This window comes from Columba livia, chromosome 1 (genome assembly GCF_036013475.1).
Source record: "Columba livia isolate bColLiv1 breed racing homer chromosome 1, bColLiv1.pat.W.v2, whole genome shotgun sequence".
In the NCBI taxonomy this organism is placed as follows: Eukaryota; Metazoa; Chordata; class Aves; order Columbiformes; family Columbidae; genus Columba; species Columba livia.
Genome location: NC_088602.1, coordinates 68,791,674 through 68,817,958, shown reverse-complemented (window position 1 = coordinate 68,817,958; position 26,285 = coordinate 68,791,674).

Sequence of the window (26,285 nt, the reverse complement as noted above, 5' to 3'; positions counted from 1 at the left end):
GAGGCCTCTAACAGATGGATTGGACTCTTCCGCAGAAGACAATAGACTCAGATTAGGAAGGAGGAATAGGTGTACAAAACAAGTCCTGTCTTTATTTATGAGACAAGTTAGCTGAAATGGGTACAGGGCATAAATGGAAACTACGTGAAACCAGGTTCAGAAAGTAGAGAATATTTTTTCCAGCATAAACACAGGATTTGGAAATTCAATGCAAACCTGGAAGAAGTAGCTGCAAACATGCTCTCTAGAACAGTGTTCTCCATACTTTTGAATGTGCCACTTAAAAATTTGTACATTGCCTTTCCTGCCCACGTAGAAACAACCCTGGAGAACCTTGAGGGAATAACTTGCCCCATTCCAGGGACATTGACTATAGAGCATTTGATGAAATTGCCATAGAACAGAGTCCAGAATTAAAACCTGCAAATGTGAAAAACAACCTAAGAAGCCTCAGAAAAGGCACAGGCCAACACTGTTATGAGGAAGCAGAAAGTGATAAAGTACTTGCCCATCGTGACAGGAAAACAGGTGTCTGTGGGATTCCTTTGTCATCCCAAGGAGAGCTCTTGGCTCTAGACAGAGCTTTGGTAACCTCCTAGGTAACACAAGAAATTATGTTTAAAAAAATGTTAGGAGCTGATATAGAGATTTGAAAATCTAAGATGAAGGTCCTGTTGATATTAACACTTATGAAATCCACTGCTCCCTTGGGAAAAAAAGTAAGCATAGATAACTTTTTTAACTGTCTGGGAAAAGCACGTTCAGTTATTCTAAGCTATTTTATTCATTCCCTTGAGATAATTTTACTAATGGATATTAGAGTCCAAAAGACTTGTGTTCATGTCAAGTTCATTATCAGTCGATGTGTCTGATGTATTGTTTAACAATTTAATGGCATGAGTTCAAGTGGTTTTCAGTGAAGCAGAAGTTCAGACATGAAACCTGCTATCTGTAACACATCAACCCAGGGGACTGGTGGAAAGGCAGTAAGAATAAAGCACCAAGTAAAACAAGGTGGACTCAAACATGGATTCATATTTCATGTAGTAGAATTAAAGACTGTTGACAGCAAAACACGTGCAACCACAAGCTGATGGTTTGTTTAACAGAACACTGAGGATCAGAATGCCTACGGTGCCAGAAATTCATGTCAGAGGAAGATACAGATAAAGCAAATCAAATAAAGGGAAATAACAATTTGGGGTCTCAGGAAGGGGTGACAAAAGCTCAAGAGCAACTGGGGATGGAAACTAATATTTGCAGAGACGTGTCTGTTTGGAGAAGTTGTCCAGCCTGCTGAGACATACAGCAATGGACAAGACTTCTCTTGGAGAGGATCTCTTCAGAGGGCATCTGGTCTGTTCCTCTACCCAAAGGCTCACATGAGCCCTTTTGGGGCAGAGTAAGGACAGGGTGCTGGATTGACTGACTTCAGCCCTTCATGTCTGAAGGGAGACCCAAAGATTCATGTGGAAAGCACCTCAAAAGTTAATCAAATTATGTCAGTGAGCTTGGTGAGCAGCCAAGCTTACCAGGAGGTGGGATACAGCAGATATGGTGTTGGGAACAGTAACTCCAGGGGACACAAATTTGGAGATGAGAAGGGCACAAGATGCCTGGTGCATGCACCCACTTTGGCACCCTCCAGCAGAGCCATGGTGCAGTGGGGCTGTGGGTCCCTGTGGGGCTCAGGACAGTGCTTGGCAGCCAGGACATGTCCCACCTCCAGCCACCAGCAGGGCAGCTGGGAATCACTGGAGCAACCTCAGGCTTCAGGCACCTCCCTGGGGACCGGCTAAGGCTGGGCTGGGACATGAGCCTGTGGGTGGGCCTGGTCCAGCAGGGCCGTGGGGAGCTGTGGCATTCCTGCAGGGCCTGATGGCCCTGGGGAGTGACATGGGGTCCTGGGCCCTGGGTAGGGTAGGGGAGCCCCGTGGAACTGGGCAGGACCAGGAAGGGCTGGTGGTACTCATAGGGACTGGTCCAAGAGACCTCTTCAGTGGAGCACCTAAGTGATTCCTCCTTCCCATGTAACATTATGCTGCTGTATGTAACATTAAGCTGGAGAAGGCACAGTCTCGGCAAATCTTTATTCACTCTTTATTTGGCAAGGGAGCAGATGGGTTGAAAAAGGAACTCAAGGCTCCTGGTCCCTATTCTCCCCAGGACTGGTATTTCCAGTGTCACCATTCCAGGTACACTAGCACAAGTCTGAAGATTGTGCTTTCAGACCCTTAAAATATTTACAACAGTATTAATTTCTTGTGGGTTTCCCAATAAGATAAAATACCAAGGACAAGTCAAACAGCAAAGCATGAAGTATTTTATTTCTCCCCACTTTCTATTACTAAAAGAGCATGAGAAGCACTTGAGGGCAGTTTGCGGAGTGCATCTACCATCCAATATGACAAGTAGGTTAATTGGAATGAAGGAAAATGTGACCCTTGACTACAATTGCCCCTTAAGGGTATTGAGTTTAATGTTGTTGTTATTGTGTTCTGCAACATTGTGAGGCAAAACACAGCGACGGGCTCTTCTCAGCACAGGAGCTTGTTCTTAACAAATGGAGCTGCAGCGAGTGACTTGGATTAAATTTGACTAAATCTTGCCCCAGGAAATCTTTCCCTAGAAAATCCTGTAGCACTCACAAATATTTTAGGAGTGACAACGCTGGGTGTCCAGCTCAGCGGAAAAGCACACGGGCAGTAAGGGAGCTATACTATAGGCATCTTTTAGGCACGAGAATGTGAGTATCACCTGCCATTTCTGTTGGTGGCTGTGCGTGCGAAGGAATCAGCTCAGTGACTTTGTGTGAAATGTTGAGGGGGAAAACGGTCTTTTTTTTTTTCTTTTTTTCCCAAAGAGGGAGAAGGCATTGCAAGAAAATGTGTGCAAATTAATGTTAAAGAATGGTGATTTTTAGTCTAATTCACTTGAATGTTCTGTTATGTTGAATTCTAGATGGTCTCTATGGAAATTCAGACAGTAAGAGTTGGGGCTACATGCATTCAATTTTGAGTTGACCTCATTACAGCTCAGTTAAAAGCTGTTGCTAACATGGTTAGAGCTTATTCTTATAAATTGGCCCTTCAGTTTCTATGGGACTTCTCCAAGTTTTGAAGAAGGAAATGAGTTGCACTCACAGCACCAGGAAGCACATGGAGATGCCAGCAAGCACAGGGCAGATTTTGCTCCCTGGCTGATATCTCTGCAGGTTGATGCCTCTTTCCCTCCCCTCTTGCCCCCATGCAACACCAACCAGAGGAGGGCAGTGCTGGTCTGGTGCTTGGCAGAGGAGGACAGTGAGCTGCGGGGTCCTACTGCTGTTGCCCCAAGGCATGAGCGAGACCCACTTGGTCTTGTCATTGACATCTATTCTTGTCTGTGTGTTGAAGACCACCAGGACCCAGATCCAAGTGGAAGGAGCCTCTGCCTGGAAGTGCCTTCCTGAGGCAAAGGTTCTGGGAAAGGCTGTGGTTGTAGACAGAAAGGCCTCATGTAGGGACGTAATATTCCCAGGAAAAAGCCCAGACTGTGGGAAATGGTAAGAAAGGTAGTGTTAGCAAGAGAAAGAGAGAAAACTGTGGTCTGAGGAGCTCCTGAGATCAGCTGGGCTGTGTACGCTGGCCAGATCTGGTAGTGCTAGCAGGATTGTTTTCCAGGCAAAGGCTATTTTTAGCTGGAGGATGTGAATAGCAGTAGGATATAAAAGTAAATAAATAAGGTCTCAAGGGTAAGCTGTGGGCAAAACTGAAAAATATGTTTGTAAATAGAAATCAATCTACCTTATCTATGATTTTCTGTATTGTACCTACTATAGTAATCCTTAACTGAAACTGGAAAAAAATGTTGCCCACCTCTGCACAGGAGGTACCAGAAAAAAAGCAGAACGAGATTCCCTCTGAAATCGACACACCCATGAAAACCTGAGAGCTGGACTTAAAAAGGGAAACATTGTTCTTGTTCCCTTTCCTTATCACAAAATAAGATTGGCCCCAAATACAAGTTTTTATACATCCATTTGCACATTAGGTGTATTATTTCACCTTATGTGGAATCTGTTCCATAGGTTCAGTTGTAGAGGTGTCTCTGGCTTTACTGGGAGCAGGATTGGCACCCTGCCTCAGACTATCTGAACAATAACCATTAAAACCATAAGTGTTCTTTAGACCCATATCTGTTCTGTGGCAGCAGAGAAAGGCTTCAGAAGTCTTCAAAAGGTGAATTATTAAATGAGATTAAAGTATTTTTCAAATTGTTGTAGAGATTGACCTGTGACACAGTGAATGGTGATTTGAATACTTTGAATTATCTGAACATTTTTTACATCTTTCTTGAGTTTCTTTGGGATTCATAAACCACTTTGCTGAAGGGTGCAATTGCAGGGGAATATTAACAAAAACACCAAGGGCACCTGGGCACTTACCACCTATGGAAATCTTACCGGAGGTACCTGCCTTACATCAATGTAGCCCTTAGGGAAACAGACCAGTGATGCTTATTTTTGACACCTCCATGGAGAATGGTGAGTTTGAAAGCACAGTCTGATAAACTGTTCCTGTTGCTGGTGTGGGTTGCCCGTTCTGTCCCGCTGGAGCTGTTTGCTGCTCTTTTACTCTCCCGGCCACTGGTCACCCGCAAGGAGCAGCACCTCAGCTCTGCTGGTGTAGCTTTGCCTGGCCGCTCTCTGAGCCCATTCTGTTGAATGATCCCTTTTGAATTTATCAAAATCAAAACAAAACTCATTTATAGTAGGAAAGGGCTTTTAAAGACACCATCAGAGGAATGCTTAAACCAGAAGAATTAATTTGGCAGCAATACTGGATGATGACTGGAGTAAAATAATGACTGAACTCATGTCACTAGTTTGTCTGGATCTTAAATATTGTGGATACTACTATTGAACTAGTTTCTCTATTTGCTTTAGCATCGGTTAGTGAATACATCTTTGGGAGCTTTCCTACCCTGCTCTTTGAAGAAGAACTTTTTAATTTGTTTGTTTGTTTGTTTGAGATTTGCAGCATACAGAGTGACTGGAAAAAAACAGAGCAAAATAAACTGAGTTTTGCTGGTACATGAAAAAAGCAGAAAGAAAATAAATGTTATTGTTCTTTGATAGACCTGAAAGTAATAACATGGTACAGATAAAGAAATATTTGGAAACACATTAGCAATGTGATCTTCCAGCTGGGACATGGAAATAACTTGTCTTGCTGGTGCTCATTTTCAGACAGCAGAAATGAAATCATGTCTCCAGCATGGAAAGGTCAGCCAACAAGATTTTGCTAAATTCATCAAACTGTGCTCCCCACTGAGTAGATACCACCAGTGTGCAGTAAAGTAACATAGAGGCTGCTGGTGTTTTCACCCAAACAGCACAACATGGCCAGAATAGAAGCTGAAAAAAATGCGTTGATCTTTTCATTTCCTTTGTACTGAGAAGTAGGATTCCCTAGAGGAAACGTAGCATGTATCTTTCTTTCTGTCCTCATCTTTTACCTGGAAAAAAAACCCACTTAATGTCTTTAGAGAGAAACAACTGCTCCAGCCAGCATCACCTGGCAGTAATAGGATGCAAGAAAGTTCTCCAAGATTTTAGTTCAATATTTTTATTGAGAATAAAAGTCCAACCACCCTCTTCCCCTGAAACTAAGAAGGAAAAAAAATCATTCTTTACAAAATTGTGTAAGGAGATCCTCACACATTTTGAAACTGGTTCAAAGCTACAACCATAATTGTCACAGCATCCACAGATTAGATGACATTTACAATGGTTTTTAATTAAATTTACTTAATTTAGATATTTATCAGCCAGAATCCATTGGCACACTTTCTTCCAGCTTTTTTTAAAGGTTAAATGAGCAATATGTGTAATGAGGTCTTTAAGGGAATACAAATTGTGTCAGCCTGGAATTCTCCAGAAAGCCGGTGCTGTGCTGGAGGATTTGCGGAGTGCCGGAGGAGGGGAAGGTGCCTCCTGCTCACGCTTCTGACACCAGAGTGCAGTGTCTGACCTTCACACCCGTTGCTCCTGCCCAGGTTGGAACCTGTGGTGTGATCACAGCACAGAGTTATCTGGCTCCAGGATGATAATACGTTCGCAGCTCCAGCCTTTCGTGAATGACACTCATATGGCTCCTTCCAGGGGTCTTGCAGATGCTGTGAGGTAGTGGCAGAGGAAGGTTTTGTTAAAGGCTCCTCGGGAGGCACCGAGCTGGGACAAGACCTTCTGAAGTGTGGTGGAGTGGCAGGGGAGATCCTTCGCATCTCTGGAATAGCTGAAATGCTTTGCTGAAGTCAGGTTCAGGGGGAGGAGAGCAAGGAAAGGAATGTGCTCTTTTCATCCCTATGCTGAACACCAGTCCTCTTCTTCCTTTACATCACGGGTGTGCTCTGCATACACAACTACAGTGCCATTCAGCGTGGCACTACTGCGCCTTTTAAAGAGTGTACAGTGAAGTGTGTCTTGGAAAGAACGTTATTGCAAGCCAGCACAAAGCAGAATGAAATGCACTACTCTGAAAAGGGCAATTACAGCAAAACTACATATGAGAGTTGCAGATGGACGCAATATGTAGTTGAATGACTAACAAGGAAGCACAGTAGATGGCCTCCTAACAGCACATGGACCATATGGCATAACAAAACTTGGGGAATCGTTCTCATCAATGTGGCAGTTTTATAAACGCCAAGGTAAAAAAATGCACAAGCTCTTTTGAAAAATCCCACTGAGTACCTCGTCTCAAGCTGACAGATTTGTTCAAAGATAGCCTTGTGGGTTCAGATATTACAGGGCTGAATGTGGTGAGAATTAGGGGACAGAACAGAGGGCCCCAATGAAAGTCCACACAAGATGGCAGAACTCTGCTAAATTCAGCATTACTGAATCCACTAAATCCAGCATCAGCACTGATTAGATGTTGGTCAATTTATTTTCACATTAGTTTTTGCTTTTTCACACAATTTGGTGATAATAAGTTGCACCTAATAACACGGAATACTTAGTTACCCTACATTCTGGAAATCATCAACCCAGAATCTTTCTGTCCAACTATGTATTGCAATTATGCAGGAATGGCCTTCACCATAGACAACTCACATGTGTTTAAATGAACAAATTGTTGAAAAGAAATACTTGGATTATCTGTGCTGTCAGATACTGGGGACTATGGAACTAACCAGGGGAGAATTAGCGGTAAAGAATGACTTGGGAAAAGGGGCTCAGTGTTGAACTTCCTTTTGCATTACCCATCCACAGGTAAAATCATTATTATTATTATTATTATTATTATTATTATTATTATTATTATTATTATTATTATTATTATTATTATTATTATTATTATTTACGCATAACAACAACAACAACAACAACAACAACAACAACAACAACAACAACAACAACAACAACAACAACAATAATAATAATAATAATAATAATAATAATAATAATAATAATAATAATAATATTTCACTGAGATGCTCAGGATTGGGGCAGGACCTGGGCCCTCCAGCACAAAACATATAAAGAGCTGCTTAGTTGTCAACATGAATAAGATGCCTCTACTTGGGCATGCGAGCTAATTACTTTTGGTCCTAGCCGTATGTCTGCCACAGTCTTTAAGTGTTGCTGTCTGATGGCAGAGTTCTCAGGTTGTATTGGTAGCTTCTTGTCAAAAGCTGTGGCTAAAAGATAGAATCCGTAGCCTTGTGATGGGTTCAGCAACAGTACCAGCCATTTAGTCTTTGCTCAGTTTGTCACTTGTCTTTGACAGTGTCAAAACCACTGCTCTGAAATCTGAGGTCCTGAGCTCATTGTACTTGTCTTATTTGATCCTGATTATCTTAAACAATCTGACAAGACACTGGGAAATGGAAACATGACATTTATTATTCTGCAAAATGAAGGATTTTATGTTCTAGCATATTTTTGGCAAAATGCAGGAAGAGAGTCACATTTAAGGATATAGCAGACAGCTCCTAAGCAATATGCTAACTTATTTCTTTCTGTCCAAACCGTAAGCTATATGACAGCTGCCTTTCTAATGAGAAAAATGCAGTAATCATTACTTGTGTGTAGTGGTTGGCAACAGTTGCTTGAGTTTCTGGTGAGCAGAACTCTCTGATCTGTTTTTCTTGTGGTAGTTTACATACAGTTTCTAAAGTTTGCATTGTTAGTCATACCTATATTTAGAACTTTCATTAGTGATGACTCAATACAAGCAAAAAAAAAAAAATAAAGAGAAAAGATATGCCTGTAAAGCTCAGTAGTGGTGAGAAAAAAATGGTATCCTGAATTTCACTCTGTGGCAGTACATGTCTTGAATTCAAATTAGAATTAATTTAAGCAGTCAAATTATTTAAAAAATAATTGACAGCCCAGATAAACTAATTTATAAGCTGATTTTTATACACTTATTTTTGCTTTAATTGCTGTAACTGCTTTATTTCACTGATTAAAAAGGAGCTAGGGTAGCTTAAGGCAAATGTATGTAGTTATTTACTATAAGTAGAGAGCTCTGATTTCATTTGCCAGGTAGAAGGGACAAGATGGGATGTTGGTTCAACTATTCATTAGAGAGGTACAGTAAGTCAAGTCAGGTTTTGCTGAACAGCTTTCTTTTTTTTAGAACACACGGCATGGATATAGAAAAACATGTATATTCTTCTCCCTTGTTCTCCTGAATACTCCTGCCTTTTCACGTTGGCATTGGAAGACAAAGAAACTTCATGCTGACTGTGGCCTTTGCTGTTGCATTCCCAAATAGCACAGCAATGTTCAGTTTGAATGAACTAGTGCATATAGATTTCTACATTGATGGTAAAGAAACCCCCAGCAGCATGGCATGGCCAAGCGTGGTTGGCCTGAGCCCTAGTTCACTGGATGAAATCAAGTGCCTCTTCCAGAAAACCACCTGTGCTCATTGCTGCCTTCCCTGGTCCTCTGGTGTGATGGTCACCCTGTGGTCGCCCCGGCTCTCCCAACAAGAGCTGTGACTCTGCACAAAGGAACAAAACATGAGTGGCTTAAAAAAGGCCGCCAAGATCTCACTTACAGCTTCACAGTCTTGATATAGCAACGATGGATCTTTCACCTTCTGTGGTATTTCATATTAATAAAGTATACAGAGTAGGGTTTTGTACAGAAGCAAACCATCTTTGAAGAGAATAAAAAAAAAGACTGTGAAAAGAAGGAAATAGGCGAGGTGAGGAAAGAATGAAACTTGGAAAAATAATGTGTTTTCTTTATATTTTAGGAGCATCATGGATAAATTGTGGTTACTATGTAAGACCTTGACCTGATTCTGCTCTCATTTTTATTCAAATACTGCCCTTTGACTTCCTCTGTGAAGGTGAAAATGCAAAGTTTCAGTCAATTTCCTAAAAAATGAGTTCTCCGACTTCTGCATTATTTTGAGGGTGAGATGCTACCCGGAATTAATTCAGTCTGTCGGGTACTGCAAGGACATATTTCACAAGAAAAGATTAATTTATAGTTGGTGTAAATTAGTGCAGCTTCAGTGAAGTCAATTGAATTACTCTTGCTCAGTTCAGGTCTTGTAGTCAGATTGCCTCTGGAATATGAAGTATATCTTGTCTACTATCAGTGGAGAAGCTAATTTAATCTTTCTAAGTGATAAAGAAGAGGGGCCAAGCCTTCCTTTCAAAAGGTAAGAAAAATGCATATGCATTTTAGAGGAGCACTTAGGAAAATTTAAATGATGGAAAACCTGCAGAAAATGTCACTGATACAAGGAAAAAATGCATCTACTTGGAGAGGTGATACCCCAGGAGCAGATCAGAGGGGCTGGAGGTGGTGCCCAGCTGAAAGCAGCAATATCCACCACTGAGCTGCACCCACAGAGAAGAGATGCAACAGGAAAAAAGGAGCTGAGGGGAGACCTTGTCACTCTCTACAACTGCCTGAAAGGAGGTTGGAGTGTGGAGGGTGTTGGTCTCTTCTCCCAAGTAGGAATTGATAGGATGAGAGGAAATGGCCTCAAGTTGTACCAGGTTAAGTTTAAATTGGATATCCAGAAAAATCTCTTCACGGAAAGGGTTGTCAGTCATTGGAACAGGCTGCCCAGGGAAGTGGTGGAGTCACCATCCCTGGACATGTTTAAAAGACACATAGATGAGGTTCTTAGGGACACAGTTTAGTGCCAGTGTTAGGTTAATGGTTAGACTCTATGACCTTGAAGGTCTTTTCCAACCAAAATGATTCTATGACTCCTTCTCTCTGGACAGGGAACTTCCAAGACTGGGAAAAGGGAGCTCAGCTGATCACTGACATGATCACTAACGTGGTCGTGCACAATGGTGCAAGAGCCAGTTGCCTTTCTTTTTTTTCTTTTATGCAGGAAAGTACTTTCAGAAGGACATGCTCTCAGGCTCATTGGTGATTTGTTCACCCAGCTCGTTCAGTTTTCAACTACTCTTCTCATAGCTGAGGACACTGAGTAGACTTGCAAAAACTCACCGTTTGTGTGAGGTGTTTGAAAATTAGCTTCTGCAGATAAGTTCCTTTACTTAATTATGTGTCAAAGCACCTGGAGACAGGAGCAGTCATTATGTATCCACCTATAGGCAAGTTCAACTTTAAGGGTGGACAAAAAGACTGCCTATGAATGTGCACTCAAAACCAGACACATGTGGATGGTGCATAGCTGGAAAATCCCAGCTTTGTGTATATTTTGCTATTCTAATAGAAATACAATCATTCTGGAGCTCATGAGTATACTTTCCAGAATATTTTCCTGATCAGCTCAGTTTGCCTGCATGTTAGGCTTTAGTGTAATATCACAGTTACTCACCATGTGCTCTTTGGGACGGCTGTGTGGCAGCAACATTAAAAAAAACAAAGTTGTTTGGAGATTATGAGTGACTTCTGATTTTTTGGTGTTTATTTCCCTGAGACAGATGAGTGAAAAATGGAATAGCCCCTCAGTATAATTTAGCATGTAATTTCAGGAAAAATAAAGGAGCATTTGTGTGTATTTTGAAAAGTCTTCAAGACTATCACAGTATGTTGCCTTTTCCAGGAAAGGGTACACAAAATAAAAAAAGCAAAAAGAAGATTCTAGAAATTATTTCCTAACATCTAACCCATCTGTAGGAAACACAGAGTGGGCCTGTTTTTTTCATGGAGAAAAATCTTGCTATTGTGAATTAGATTCAAATGCCTCTGTTCTGATATGATACATTGCCATTTAACAAAGGAAGGCATTTTGTGAAATCTGCTCCCAAAGAAATAATTCTGAACAGGACTTTAATGCAAATATCAAAGCTGCTTCAGAATGCTTACGGTCAGAAGTATTTGTTTCTTGTGAAACCACTGTAGGGTGTTGCCAATGTTGATGAATTTCAGATTTTGATTTTGAGATCCAAGCACTGACTAAGAAGATAGATAACAGCTGTACATGTAAGTATGCAGCCTACCATTACCATTCATTTGATTCTTCAAGGTAGAAGTATTTTCCCAGTAAGTTTCAAAAATATCTTTATAATAAAGTTCTGCAGACAAAAAAAAAAAACAAATCTATGTTGATACACTGGAGTTTCTGCCATCACAATGAAAACTAGCTCAGATCTTCCCTGTTTATTGGCAGAGAAACAAGGTTCCTGACTGCCAGTCTGGACAGAGAGAAGGCTTGCCTGGGTCACCCCTGGGGTCAGTGGCACATGTCACAGCTGTAAAACGTATTTTACCACAGCGTAAAGGAAGAAGATAAAATTCTCCATTTTTTTTAGCAACTTCTCTGATTCCTGCACTTGTATTTCTGTTTTGTGCTGTTTACACACAACATAGGATTCAACAAGCTAGAAAGATGTTGTTATTGAAATTACAGCCCCGCTTTCTGCAAAGCTACTGGGTCAAGGTCTTTTGCTCAGCTGGTCATGACTGGCTATGTTTTTTCAGATACATGAAGAAGGAGATTCTTCAAAAAAAGGATCTCCTTCCTCTGCTGAGCTGCTTCTCATTTAGTGAGAAACAGCTTTTTTTAAAAAAAAAAAGTTTATTCGTTCTTACCTCTATTTCTAAGTCACATCATCTGGTCCAAGGGGTGATGGTTTTAAACTCAAAGTGGGGAGATTCAGGCTAGATATGAGGAAGAAAGTTTTTACACTGAGGGTGGTGAAACACTGGCCCAGGTTGCCCAGAGAGGTGGGAGATGCCCCATCCCTGGAGACATTCCAGGCCAGGCTGGACGGGGCTCTGAACAACCTGATCTAGTTGCAGATGTCCCTGGTCATTGCAGAGGCTTGGACTAGATGAGCTTTGAAGGTCCCTTCCAATTCAAACTATTCTGTGATTCTATGATCAGAGTAAATTGTGCAAAATACTAGCAGTCCTACCCCTGCTAGACCTTCAGAGTCCATTTGGTCTCCGATTGACCAGGTCTCTTCCAAGTACATACAAATATGTGCCAGGACACCAAAAATGGACTGAAAAGCCTTAAGAGTAAAGTGTCTCTCAGAAAAAAAAAAAAAAGTTACAAATATTATCTCCAAAGAAACACAAAACCACATCATAGCTCAAGAAACTAAATATTTAAAGAGGCTGTGTCAACCTCCGCGCAGGCTCCTGAGTGCACCAAGTGCTGCCTGCTCCTCCTAAGGATGCCTCTAGGATTGGAGCTCCTTTTCTCTTTTATTTGAAACAGGAAAAATCAAAATCTGGCCTGGCCACAAAGTCAAAGCATGGGTCGCCTTGTCATGACTCCTGCCCCTCATGTGTTCCCCACGGCCCCTGTGTGCCGCCCCCACTTGTAGCACTGCGCTGGGTGCTTGGCAGAGTGGTGGGGTGGCTGGGAGCCCAGGAGGAGGGGTGGCAGTGGCCAGGGCCATCACGCAGAGCTACACAAGGGGTGTGTTGGCCTGCATGGCCCTGCATGCCAGACACGTCAGCAGACAGGTGCTCCCTGGTTGTGCCTTCGCACCATGAACCACCTCATAATGTGACCCAAGGTAAGAAACAGAAGCTCCTTATTTTGTATCAAAAGTGAGATTTAGCAGCGTGACGCAGGAGGGGAGAACGAAGGTTATGCACGGTGGCCACGAATGGACGCATGAGCTACATCCTCCTTCTCCCAGCCTGATTCTACCACATCCCCTCAACTGGGAAGTTGTGGGGTCAGAGACCCAGAAATTGTGCCACTGGGCACCACTACAGTAGCTCTACAACTGCTTCCCATTAACCATGGTGGATATAAGTTGGCAAGCAGGGGGATGAGAAATTGGGACTTATATGTTAACCAGCTCCCTCATGCAGCTACCCTGCGTTGCAATTAGCCTTTCTTTTTAAAATCCTTCCAGTCTCTGCTGGGGCCGAAGGGAAGCCACGGATCTACAGCATGCAGCTGCTGGGCTGGTTTTGGCATCTATCATGTCCCAGAGATGAGGTTTGTGGGAAACTCCCTTAAATATCCTGTGTTTTTTTAACACAACACAGCTGAGATTTCAAACCACAGAAGAAAGGCTCTGCTGTCATTGCTCACATGCTGCTGCAACCCTGCTCAGGGCAGTTAGGACAGCGTTCTTCGCTAGTAGTCTGAAACAGGGTGCCCATCTGTGAGTGCATGATCTTTACTCAGTGCCTGGTACAGCTGAATCAAATTGCAACCATGTCTTCCCACTGCGTCTCCACAGGTCGGTAGCCACAGACCTTGATTTCTGATGCAATGAGGCATTGCTAATTAGGACTTTCTTCTCTTCGGCTTAATAAAAATATGCTCATCCACAAACAGGACTGAAAGAAGCCCAGTTCAAAGGAGGAGGAAGGAATCCTCAAATTGGATTTTAGTACCTTCAGTGGGGAAAAAAAATATATATATATAAACCTCAGGTGAGTAAAAAATTTAAATAAAAGTATTTTGAAGGGTGTTCATTTCTTATGGAACTGAACACCCCTTCACAAACTAAGAGGGTAATATCTTCCATTCCTCCAAACTTCTATCCATTTGGCATGTGTCACCATAGATCCAGAAACGGGCTAATTAAAATTGTTTTATTGCTAATGACAGTGCATCTTCTTTCACTAAAGAGTTCAAACTGCAGCCTTCCTCTTGATCTGCTGTGAGATTTTTTAATCTCTAAATTAGAAGAAAAGAATATGCCCTTTTAATGCTTATAAGAATTTGAGCTCGTTAATGCAAAAAAAAAAAAAAAAAGTAGGATTTCTATTATAGCTGTTCTTTAATTATGGAACAGCATGTGCGAGAAGACTCTTTACTCAAAACTGTGTCCTCAATTCTATTACACATCTTAGCGGAGAATGCATGTAATAGAAAAACAGCAATAGACCGTGGAAATTGTCCAGAGCCCTGCTCTCCTAGGGAAAAGATGCCAATGGTATTTTTGTATCGCTACTCCTCGGCAGCCTCTTTGCACTTTCCTCCGGGTTACATGCACAGCATGACTCACTGCCTGATGGTTTCATTGAAACAGAAAAATATAGACACAGTAATGATCACATTCAATCATAAACTATAATCAATACAGCAGAGTTTAAATGTTCTGTGCCCCAGCAAGCCATGACAGGGTTCCCCCCCAACCCTACCCCACCTTCTTCCCTGAATAAATGATTTTTCTTTTCTAAAGGACAACAGTTGTTCCAAGTGATCTAGCAGATGTAGTCGAGTCTCTCAGAATGAAATATGTAGGTCAGAGCAGGAGGCATTCATTGTTTTCTTTTGATGTACCTTCATGTCAGCCCTCCTTTGGACGGAAAAGCCACTTCACATTACTTACTGACTGCCTCGCGGGAGTCTCACTGGAGGAACCTTGCAGCGGCCCCCCCACAAGTTCATCTGGGGGCATCGGGTGGGCAGAGGTATTCGTGTTCAAACCACAGACTCTGTGGCCTTTTATTTATGGACACCAGGATAAAAACGTCAGCCTAGTCCTCAAGTGAAGACAATTATCTCGACGAAATCTTTCTTTGTGTACATCACAACACCATTTCAGAGTCTGACAAGCTCAGAGGCGCTGATGAGGAATGGCTCCCAGGAGACTGAAAGTGGGGTATGGGAAGGACAAGGGGAACACGGCCAGGTCAGGATGTGGGGAGCCTCTCCAGGAAAAATAATAAACACGACTTTTCGGCTTTAGAGACACCATGTGTCCCTGTGCCAATTGTGATTCCCTGAGGGAAATATCCTCTCTTCAATGCCAGTAAAAAATCTGGTTTGGTGTTAAGTATTACTTGTTCTTTTGCTGTATTTTCAAAGGAGAATTGTCCAAAGGAGTCACTTCTGCCCCGCAGGTCTGATGAGCTAGCAAGAACCACCACTGTGGTATCTCCATCCCATCACAGGTCGGGAGACATCCCAGCACGCACCGCAGCAAACTCAAATTTCTACTTTCTTAATAACTGCTCTCCACTAGGAGCAAACAAAAAAAAAAAAATTTAAAAAAAGAAAAAGGTTTTCCCTTCTCCTCTTAGCAGTGATAACTGCCTAAAGATGAAAAATAACTCCCAGAAGGCCAGTATAAAATGAAATCACATGACCAAACCCTAAATAAAAGTTGCAATTCCAACATGTCCTCTGTTACACTTGGGATGTGCAGTAAGTGACAGCTGAGTAAATCAAAGCCCTGGAGTTCCTTCCTAACCATCAGGTTAAAAGTGTTATTATCTCATTTTAGTTAAAAGTTCTGATTCATACTTTTTTTTTTTTTTTTCTCCCTCAAATCTGGGAGAGCTTGTATGCCACTCACATTAGAGCTGGAAAAGGACTACAGTAACTTTCTAAAAAACAGCCTCTTTTTTTTGGTCATAAATCAGTGTTCCTGGTTTCATTCGGCTGCCTGTCTCCCTTTCTTCCTTTCCCCCTGTTTCCTCCTCCCACTCGTTAGTCTGTTCAGCACCTTCGGTGAGTCACACAGAGCTGGCTGACAAGTGAAGTCAAGTTTGACTTCATATAAAGTTCCCGCAGAGCTCTTCCGCTGTGAGATTTGCTGGGCACCACTCCGGCCCTTTCTCCCTCCTCAAAACCTGTGCTGGAATGGACCTTCACTTCTGAGGATGCGCATTTGGGACCACGAGCCATCGGCTGCACCTGGAAATGTGAATTGTAGGTGTTTCTGTCAGTCAAACAGCTCACACAGGAGACTGTAGGTGAAAATGTGGAATTTACACCCCTTACAAAAAGGCTGCAAGCCTGAACCTTGAATTATGTCATGCTAATTTATGCCTGAGGGAATAGTCCTGGTATTGACTGACTCCATCTCCTGTCTCTCCCCACCATCGATTATGTCACCCTTGAAACTTCTGAAATGGATCTTGCCTTATCACATGAACTGTCAGCAGAGGCCACAATATTTAGGTCATGATAGCTTAGTGTACAACACCTCCCGAAGCAAGGACTGAGAACTGTATTCTCTGACCCCATTTCAGCAAGGTCTATAGGCATGTGTCTAACCTTAAACACACAGCAATCCCTGAAAAGCCCCAAAGGCTATCCCGATCGATGTGCTAACAGCGAAAAGGTTCATGGCAGTTTTGCTAGTTAAACAGCACTTTCCTGAACCAGATTTTAGTACATGATGCAGACTTTAACTGGCTGAGATTTTGCAATATCTCAGCAATAGTTGCCTGGCCTCAGGAGAGGTACCTAGAATGCCTGGTTTGGTAATAATGCACTTGATTCTCACAGTGAGGAGGGCAACTGAGGCAGTAACTAGCTCCCCAAGGACATGTCACGGCCCCAAGTCTGACAGTGTTCAAGAAGCGACTGGACAACCCCCTCAGACGCATGGTGTGAAATGTAGGGTTGTCCTGTGCAGGAGCAGGAGTTGGACTTGATGATCTTTGTGGGTCCCTTCCAACTAAAGACATTCTATGTTTCTATGAGCAGCACAGTGGTGAGTTTGTGCTCATGAGAAAGCCGGGGCTTGCCAGCCTGAGGAGCTGGCAGGGTGAGCTGAACAAGCACACAGGGGCCAGGCTTTGCAGCTACAGCTGCTCTCCCTTGTGCATCTTCTAGGAGCTGGGGAGGTGCAACTGGTTATGGATGTCAGCTGGGAGGTTTTTGCTCTTTTCATGCTTCATGCATTTGTCATGCAACAGTTACCAGGGAAAATCAGAAACAGTCTTAAGAGTCTGAGACCTCCTTTCTGTCCGATTTTAATGTAGCAGTCCTTACACAAGAGTCACCCAGCACGGCACTTTCCTACTGTGTTTGCTCTGTTTCCTTTTGGCCTTGGTGGTAAGCCTGTGTAGCTGGAGTTGGTGGATTCAGATGTCCATCCTGGGGAAGATTTGTTACCTGGGATTTTCCCTGGATGTTTATGCAGCATCGTAAAATAGTTTGGGTTGGAAGTGACCTCCAAAGGCCACCTCATCCAACCTCCTGCAATGAGTAGGGACACCTTCAACTGGATCAGGTTGCTCAGAGCCCCGTCCAGCCTGTCCTGGAATGTCTCCAGGGATGGGGCATCTACCATGGGCAACCCAGGCCAGTGTTTCACCACCCTCAGTGTAAAAAATTTCTTCCTCATGTCTGGCCTGAACCTCCTCTCCTTTAATTTAAAACCATCACCCCTTGACCTATCACAACAGGCCCTGCTGAAAAGTCTGTCCTCATCTTTCTTATAGGCCCCTTTTAAGTTCTGAAAGGCCGCAGTAAGGTCTCCCCAGAGTCTTCTCTTCTTCAGGCTGAACAACCCCAACTCTCTCAGCCTGTCCCCACAGCAGAGCTGTTCCAGCCCTCTGGGCATTTTTGTGGCTTCCTCTGGCCCCCCTCTGGTGTCCCTTGCTGCTGCAGCTCTTCATGCTGAACTTTGTCCATGTGCCATGGGCTCAGATGTCAGTTGGACAACCTTGGGTATCAGGTGCTTCCCCATCTACTTTGGCAGAGCTGGGTCAGAGCAGCAGGCTGTGCCTAGAGCAGTCCTAGACCATCTAGGAGGTACCTACTGCAATTTTGGGGCTTTCTGAACAGGTGTCTGAATGGTGTCTCAGTCCCAGCACAGATGTTAAGGAAGCGGTCTGGATCTTGCCATTAGTGCTTAAGTCTTAAACAAATCTAACTCTATTCCTGCTGCTGCAGACATGGCAGTAAATCCTCATTGCACTTTCTACACTTTCACGAGTCCTGTAGATACAGCTATTAATAAGGCCTAGAGAACTCTTAAACATACTACTTTTTCCAAGGCCTGGGAAAAGCCTCGCTTGTCACAAGGAAAAGAATTTTTTAAGTCTGGGATTGATTACCGCTTGTTCTTTCATTTATGTTTAAGTATTAGGTCAGTTCTAAAGGATGAATAAATTACTGAAACCAAGCTGTTGAGTTAATAAGAATGATATTTTCAAACTCCCATGGTTCTGTTTTAAGTTCTCATGGTATTAATGCCAGCAGAATAACTTACTGCAACTGAAAAGCACTGCATTGAGGTCTAAATTATGCTAAAATAGGTCAAGCAGCAGTGAAGGCAGTTATTTTGACTGAACCAGGGTTAACAAGATGCATGTAACAAATGCCTCAGGAGAACAATCACATGCGCTCGCTGCACATGATACCACAGCAGGATACCCATAGCTTCAGGTTCCAGCTAAATGGCATCATGGTGTGCTCTTTCGGGCAAGAAAATAGTTTTACAATTGTTTGACTATGATCCCCTCAGTTTATGTGATGTAACCTGACAGTTTAAAGGGTCCCATAAGTACGTTTTCACTGAAGCCTATGCAACTTCTACATACTCAACTAGGCTGTTTTTAACATAAAGCAGAGGGAGAGCAAAGAAGTAATTAATGAAAGATCTGATACCTTCTGAGACTCCTGGCATGACAGCATGCCCAGCTGCCTTTCCACTTGTTTCTGAATAGAGAAAGAAGTTAGGAGGCAGAAATTAGCTTGAGGTATTAAAATTGGACTCAAGCTGAAGTGGAGCATCTGAACATCCTTGGACTGTATGATAAAAGAGATTAAATACACTTCTAGCCTTAGTCTTCTTTGTAATAACAAAAGAAATCCATAAGGAGTTTTTCCCTCAATTGCTTTGATTTTTCAGCGGTTCCATAGATGACATATGGAACAATATGTAATTTTCCTTTCCTTTCCTTTCCTTTCCTTTCCTTTCCTTTCCTTTCCTTTCCTTTCCTTTCCTTTCCTTTCCTTTCCTTTCCTTTCCTTTCCTTTCCTTTTCCCTTTCCTTTTCCCTTTCCTCTTTTTCCTTTTTTCTGTCTCTTCAGAAAGCCTCTATTATGAGTTGCTGCACTCGCCTTTTGAATGCTTTCATCACATCTGTATGTTAGGGAACCAATACCTTACAGTGGAAAAATGAAGCAGAGGAAAACACATAGGCATATTGATTGAGTCTGCTTTCACCAAGCACCTGGGCCCAAGTACTTAAATCTACGCACTTTGTACGTAAACAAATTCTGCATCCAATATGCCAGAACCACGTAATTTTTCAGAAAGTTGATATATACACAGAATATTGAATTTAGGAACACTTATGAATGTGTGTTGGATTTTGTTTATACAAGAACACATGATATTTTTCTGTAAAGTTGCTTGATGATACTGAGTGCTAAAATGTTATAAATTTTCCAGTCATTACAGCTGTATACATTTTTATGAGAGGCTTTGAATTTATTATTTACCCGAGCAGACAAAAAAAGGAGACAGAGAGGGAACAAACACGTACTCTAGGAAAGCCACTTAAAGAAACTGATTATATAAAGAAATAAGCTTTCTACTGTAACCAAAACACTATTTCAGTAGTTTTTCTTCACTGAAAGTTTCTATAGCATTTTCACATCTGACTGGGCTGCTTTTATACAATATAGAGTGCAAAGAAGTCATTGATAAACAGTCCTCACACCTCCAACTTCAGGTGATATAAACAACTTTTAAAATACAGCACAACTGTTTTCCAGATAAGGTTGTATTAATTTTTCAAATCTTTTTAGGGATAATAGTTGATTTTATTTTTCCCCAATGATACATGATTCAATTTCAGTACTACTATTTTTACTTTTTTTTTTTTTTTTTTAATAACAGAACACCTCAAAATACTTTGATTAATAATAATATACCAGATTATATGTAAAAATGACCTGTTGTCAGTGTTTTAATCTTGCCCTGACTGAAGGTTACATCTAAGTGAAGTTGATGGTTACATTTGTAATAGGATATCCCCTATTATTGTCCTGCACAAAAAATTAGGAGATTCCCATTTTCCCTTGCGTTCTGAGGCATGTGGACTTTTCAGACAAGAGGGGAACTCCAGGTTTTGGACACCGGAAATTCAGTGGGGGTCTGCTATGTATCACAGCTTTTTTTTTATTGCTGAAATTTGTTTGGAGTGAAGATTTTAATATTATGTTCCCACTTCAGTGATTTGGTCTAGCAAAAGATGTTTTTCTTTCTGTTTCAAAGCTATTTTAGTCTGCCTTTGACAAACCGAACTGGATTCACCTACCTTGAGACACATTTCCCATCACCATAAATGAAACGTGCAAATTACCTATGATAATTAGATTTGACCCAGTTACTGGATTTGGGAACATCCTTCTATCTTGCCTGGAGCTGAATATCCTCACAGAAAGCAAATCTCATGGTTAAAACAGGATATAATCAGGGTTAAAACATTTCATCAGAGACACAAAAATAAGATGTAACTGAACTAGAATGATTCCATTGCCTGACATTGTCTGTTATTTCTTCTGCACAGTGAATTATTCATTACTAATGATTTGGAGTTCTCTGGCTTATCTGTGTGATGACAGCTCCTCTCTCCTCTTGCCATGTACACACCCTACCACAACAAGAACACTTATGACAAATAGTGATGTCACATCCTTAAACTTACATTTAATAAGTATTGGCTATGAATCAAATGGCTCAACTAATACTTCCTCATCCATCTTACAACTTCAATAAGTCACGGGATATCAATGACTGAGTATTATCACCTTTGCTGGGAGATAAACCCCACATAGAGTGGTGTGATAACGCCTAATGGGAAACACATGCCTGAGAAAACCCCTGTAGCAAGACTGCATTGTGCTGAGAAATTCTGTTTGTTGGCTCCCTGTTTTCAGAGATGCTATTTATCCCTTTTAGGCTCCCAAGGTAAAATGCAGGGGCTTAACTGCTCGGGGCATAATATTGTACCAAACCAGCAAGACATTTAGATTCTGCTGAACTGTCCATGAGTTGCCATCATGGTCTTACAATGGACTTGGGGATTAGCTGACATCTGCTCCCTGAGTTTACCTTTTTTGGCAGGTTTCTCGTCAACAGAGGAAAGAAATAAAATATTTCTGTGCAGCAAAAGAAGCGTGGGTCTTTTTTCCTAAGAAAGCTATGAATAAAGAATATAAGGAATAAAATGCCTTTTTTTTTGGTGATTTATTCTCTGGAACTTGCAGCAAAATAAGAGGATTCTGTCCAAAGGTTACAACAATAATGCCCATTGGTATAAAGTTAGGGGCATCCTTGTGATAAAATATCAATAAAACTTCCAGTCAATCTACAACTCCCAGGGTTAAAAATGTGGTTTTGTCAACAGAGTTTGTACCAAATGTCAGTACACTGACATATCCACCCTGGCACACCGCTGGTGTGAACTAGACCTGACCCCAGAACAGACTACAGCAGGTAGGTGTTTACCTACTAATGCAGCCTCACAATCAGAATGAGAAAGTGAAGTGACTTCTCTGAATTGGAAATGTAGTGGTTAGCCTGAAGGAAGAAAGCAAAAAAGAAGCATGTGGTGAATTTTCTCCTCCAGGCTGGACAGGAGGGGATGGGTGCTGGGAAGCTGAGACCATCACGTTTCTTCAGCCACTCTGCACCAGATGCTTTAAATTTGTAAACTCTCAAAAGCACCTTTTCAGGCTGAAACCCCATTCCGAGGCTGTTGAAGTAAACAAGGCTCTCAAAACTTTTGTGTTTATGATTTATGAGAGCAGTTAAGACTTTATACAAAATTAAAGGCTAAATGAGAAAATGTGGAAAGAGGCAGGACCAATGAACTAAGTTTATGAATAAGTGCCAGAAACCTCCTGAAGCCTAATTCCACTTCTGAATTAATGTGCCGCTTGACCTTGGGCAAGCTTTTTGCCTTGTTAAAGTTACTTTCGTCTGCTGATATAATTTGTAACACTAGATATGCCAGGAAGTGAGGACACATTCACATGGGTGTTTAAAATATTTTGAAAATCAAGACCACTTTTTATGCATATCATGTAAAAACTTCAGTTCTTTATGCAGTATTTGAAGAATCATGGATTTGATGTGACTAAAGCAGTCACAGTACCACACTATAATAAATTACACCAAGAAGGCAACTCAGAACTCCTTTTTGGTTACCTGACGTCTTCACAATCAAATGGAAATACCACAAACTGATTAATTTACCAGCTGGAAGGATTATTGTAGGAACAGCTATGTCTCTATGCATTAAATCAGATTGGAGTTTGTAGAGTCTGAAAACTCTGTGGTCACTGCTTCTATTCCTGGCTTTAGGAAGCTAGAAAAATCAAGATTAATTAACCACATTTTCCTTTTCAAACTTCCTTTGATGAGAGATTCTTGGAAATAACCTAAATGGAGGAAGATTGCTGGAGATGTTTTTCATGAGGAATTAGACTGTAAGCCACGCATGAGGCTGAACCTCCAACTAACCAGGGTTTGTCTTTGGGACTCCTGATTTTCCTGAGTCTCCTAGAGCAGAAACCAGCCTGTACTGGTGACAAGCCATGCCACCCAGGTGCCAATTAATAGCATCAGATTCAGCAGAATCTCACTTCTAGGCAGCTGCCTGAAATGCTTGAGCTGTTCTACTGAGCTGCCAGCTGATGCAAGACATAACCCAGGCCCCAGGAGTAAGCAATGGCCTGAGTCCCTCTCTCACTCCATACCTTTATGTTATATTATGTTATGTGGCCAGCAGGTTGAGGGAGGTGATTCTGCCCGTCTGCTCTGCTCTGGTGAGACCCCACCTGGAGTCCTGTGTCCAGCTCTGGAGCCCTCACCACAGGAAAGACAGGGACGTGTTGGAGAGGGGCCAGAGGAGGCCACTAAGATGATCAGAGGGCTGGAACAGCTCTGCTGTGAGGACAGGCTGAGAGAGCTGGGGTTGTTCAGCCTGGAGAAGAGGAGGCTCCAGAGAGACCTTATTGCGGCCTTTCAGTGCTTAAAAGGAGCCTATAAGAAAGATGGGGACAGACTTTTCAGCAGGGCCCATTGTGATAGGTCAAGGGGTGATGGTTTTAAGTTAAAGGAGAGGAGATTCAGGTTAGACATGAGGAAGAAATTTTTTACACTGAGGGTGATGAAACACTGGCCCAGGTTGCCCAGAGAGGTGGGAGATGCCCCAACCCTGGAGACATTCCAGGCCAGGCTGGACAGGGCTCTGAGCAACCTGATCTAGTTGCAGATGTCCCTACTCTTTGCAGGGGGGTTGGACTACATATCGTTTGAAGGCCCCTTCCAACACCGACTAGTCTCTGTTTCTATGATTCTATGAATGTGATTGTTTGGACTTTTGAGCTTCCGGCTTTTCCCTTCACTGAAGCAGTCAAGAGCACCTCAACACTCTTAATACCAGTGTTATTTTGTATTTATTCCCCTAACTGCTTTGAACACCTCCAAGGAGTTATTTCCCTGCGACAGGGAAGGCATGTGCCTCCCAGGAAAGAAGAGTCAGCAGAAATACTATTCTGCTCCTAGCAGGATCAGACCCTTACTCTGTCCCTCCTGCAAGGCTCAGCTCCTGCCGTGCCCCCCTCCTGCAATCCCTGTTCTGCTCTCTCCACCTGACAAGGGGCATTTAGCAGTGTACTCCTCCATCTTTGAGATCTTTTTGGTGAAGTCTCACTCCACTGACTGTCCAGGAATGATAAAAAAATGGGTCATGCTTACAACAAAGAGAAGAAAAATATTAAACAAAAGATCATTTACATCTTTCATTCAATGTGATTTTTTTTTTCCAAACTTCATAGGAAACATCCAGCAGTCAATTACATCAAAGCAGTTGTCCTTGAATCCTTTTTAAAACCCCTGACCAACAAAACCCTCTTTGGTCTTAAACTCCTCTTACTGTCAGGAGGAAAAAGATCAGTTATATAATCTATATTCTACTATTTAACAGACACTAAATATAATATAGTGCAGTTACACAGAACAATACAAAACATCACAATATGAGAAACAGTGCTGAAGAGGAGACTGCTGCCGTTCTGGACAGATGAATTTTTAGTATTATGTTCCTTAGGAAGAGCATCAAATATTTTTCTGAGTGACCTAATTTTCTTTGTCTGATCAAATGTGCCAGATGCTTCTTTATTCAGAGTTGCCACTCCAAGTGAAAAACGGTTTCCTGCAGCCACTTGCAATCTCGTCTTCAGTTTTCTGTTAGGGATTATTATACAATCATTGCCTGGGCTGACATTAACTCTGTTCCCCATTGATGTGTGGGCACAGTTAGAGTCTCAGGTATAAGTCAACCTCTCTGGTGCATTCAAAATGCCACCCAAACTCAGTAGTGACCAAGCAAACTGGGGATGGAAAGCTTGGCATCCTGGTTTCCGTCTTCCTCTCAGGGGTGGGAGATTTTTTTCCTTTTGTAGGTATTTCCAACACTTGACCAGGAGAAAATGGTAAGGATGTCTCAGTGCCTTTTAATTTGAATTTTCCAGATAGAACTGTGTCCTTTGCATCATGGCTGAAGCTTGAAAGGCTGTATTTTAGTTATATCTGTCCAGATTCTTACACAATTTAATTCCTGCTGTACTGACTAACTTTTCTTCTCTGCTTTCTTGGGGACTGTGAAGATGATCAAGATTGATTAAGCCTTTCCCAGTATTCCTGTTGCTGGTGACAGGGAATCAATATTTGTAGGAATAAACAGCCAAAAGCCTGTCAGCAAACCACATGCATCCCATTCCATGCTTGCATGTTTTCCAGGCACCCAGGGTGTGGTACCTGGAGTGTGGTGACTTCCAGGGTGCTGTGGACCTTCTGAGCCCTTCTGGCACTCAGAGAGGGTGTCTGTACAGCTAAATAAGAGGGACGTGGACTGATTGCAGGCTCCGAACCCCTTCTTGTCTGTGCAGGCTGCATTGGTGCTCCCTTGCTCCCTCCAACTGTTCTGTACCTCGCTAAACCTGCAAGGCAACATGCAGCCAAGGGGGCTACCTCTGAGCCCAGCAGGAAGAGCCAGGATCTGACACTTGGCCTGGAGGCCAGGGGTGACTCTGTACAAAGACAAGATCAACAAGGCAACAGACATCAGCTAAACAGGGCACTTAATCGCTCAATGTAGATGCACAGCAAGCATCATCAAATTGTGGCTGTCCAAGAGGGAGACTACATTAATGCATGCAGCTGAATGAACTTGCATGTACCTATGTATCAGAAGTCCAGAGGGAATTTATTTTATTTGATTTCCATCATTTATTTTGTGTCACCTTGCTCCTGGAGGCCCCATTCCCCCATTGTTCAATAGTCAGCCATGAAAGCTAGACAATAAGAAGAAATTTTTTACAATGAGAGTAGTGAAACACTGGCTCAGGTTCTCCAGAGAGGTGGTGGATGCCCCATACCTGGAGATATTCCAGGCCAGGCTGGATGGGCCTCTGAGCAACCTGATCTAGTTGCAGATGCCCCTGATCATTGCAGGTGGTTGGACGAGGTGGCCTTTGAAGGTCCCTTCCAACCCAAACTATTATATGATTCTATGAAGGCTATGTCCCTACTTGAGACTAAGAGAGGCCACAGGGCAACAAATAGTAGGACAGGGGCATGCAGGAGCCCCCAGCAGAGATTAGTAGGGTAGAGGAGTGAAAAGCTGGTACCATATTATTCATACTGATTTTGGGTAGCAGCCCTTGGGCTGACCTGTCCCCCAGGTGCAACAGCTCAGCACTATGCCAAGGGAGCAAGCCAGCCATCAAGAAGTATCTGTGACCGTGGATCCAGTGCCCCACTCAGTCCCTGGCTCCATTTTAATTATCAGACCCACACAGACCAGACCCACCTCCCTACACTTGCTTCCAAGAGGCACTTAGCTACACACATCTGTTGGGTAGTTTAACTAAAAGTGTCAATTTAAACCAGAATAGGCCAATGACAATGAGTAGAAATGTGGATGTTCAATAAACACTTAAACTCTTAAGCCTAGTTTATTTTTGCTTTGCTAAATTGATTACAAATTGATTTAAGATAAAAGAAAATTAGTTGCCGTTACATTGTAGTATCTACATAGCTAATACATTCCTGTAATAAATTCAGTAACAGGTTGTACATTGACAAAGCTGTCATGGTGTC